General features: G+C 50.8%; 1 pseudogene; it reads right to left on the bottom strand.

The window, feature by feature from the left end:
* Positions 1-6: 6 nt before the first annotated feature.
* On the bottom strand, positions 7-642 carry LOC115284933 (annotated as a pseudogene).
* Between the last annotated feature and the right edge of the window lie 145 nt (positions 643-787).

Here is a 787-nt window from a genome sequence, read left to right as displayed (position 1 = left end):
ACGACAGATGTCATAGATGGCCTCGTTGTCTACCATGAAGGTACAATCAGCGTGCTCCAGGGTAGTGTGGGTAGTGAGGACGGAGTTGTAGGGCTCAACTACAACAGTGGAAACCTGGGGGGCTGGGTAAATGGAGAACTCCAGCTTGGACTTCTTGCCATAATCGACAGAGAGGCGTTCCATCAGCAGGGAGGTGAACCCGGAACCAGTTCCCCCTCCAAAGCTGTGGAAAACCAAGAAGCCCTGAAGACCTGTGCACTGGTTGGCCAGTTTTGGAATCCAGTCCCAGACAAAGTCAATGATCTCCTTGCCGATGGTGTAGTGGCCTCGGGTATAGTTATTGGCAGCATCTTCCTTGCCTGTGATGAGCTGCTCAGGGTGGAAGAGCTGGTGGTAGGTGCCAGTGCGAAGTTCATCAGTGACTGTGGGTTGCAGGTCTACAAACACAGCCCTGGGCACATGCTTGCCAGCACCCGTCTCACTGAAGAAAGTGTTGAAGGAGTCATCTTCTCTTTCAATGGTCTTGTCACTTGGCATCTGGCCATCGGGCTGGATTCCGTGTTTCAGGCAATAGAGCTCCCAACAGGCATTGCTGATCTGAACACCAGCCTGGCCAAGGTGGATGGAGATGCATTCACGCATGGTTGCTGCTTTGTGGTGGCTGAGCAGATGGTGAAGAGGAAGAGGAGAGGCTGTTGCTTCTTACAGCGGGACTCTTAGGCAGTCGATGTTAGAGAACCTGTTCATAGCTTTTAAATAAAGATTTGTTAAATACATTATTTACTTT

Source organism: Suricata suricatta, unplaced genomic scaffold, assembly GCF_006229205.1.
Source record: "Suricata suricatta isolate VVHF042 unplaced genomic scaffold, meerkat_22Aug2017_6uvM2_HiC HiC_scaffold_26814, whole genome shotgun sequence".
Classification (NCBI taxonomy): Eukaryota; Metazoa; Chordata; class Mammalia; order Carnivora; family Herpestidae; genus Suricata; species Suricata suricatta.
The sequence above is the reverse complement of the archived record's forward strand: the minus strand, read 5'-3'. Positions and strand labels throughout refer to the sequence as shown.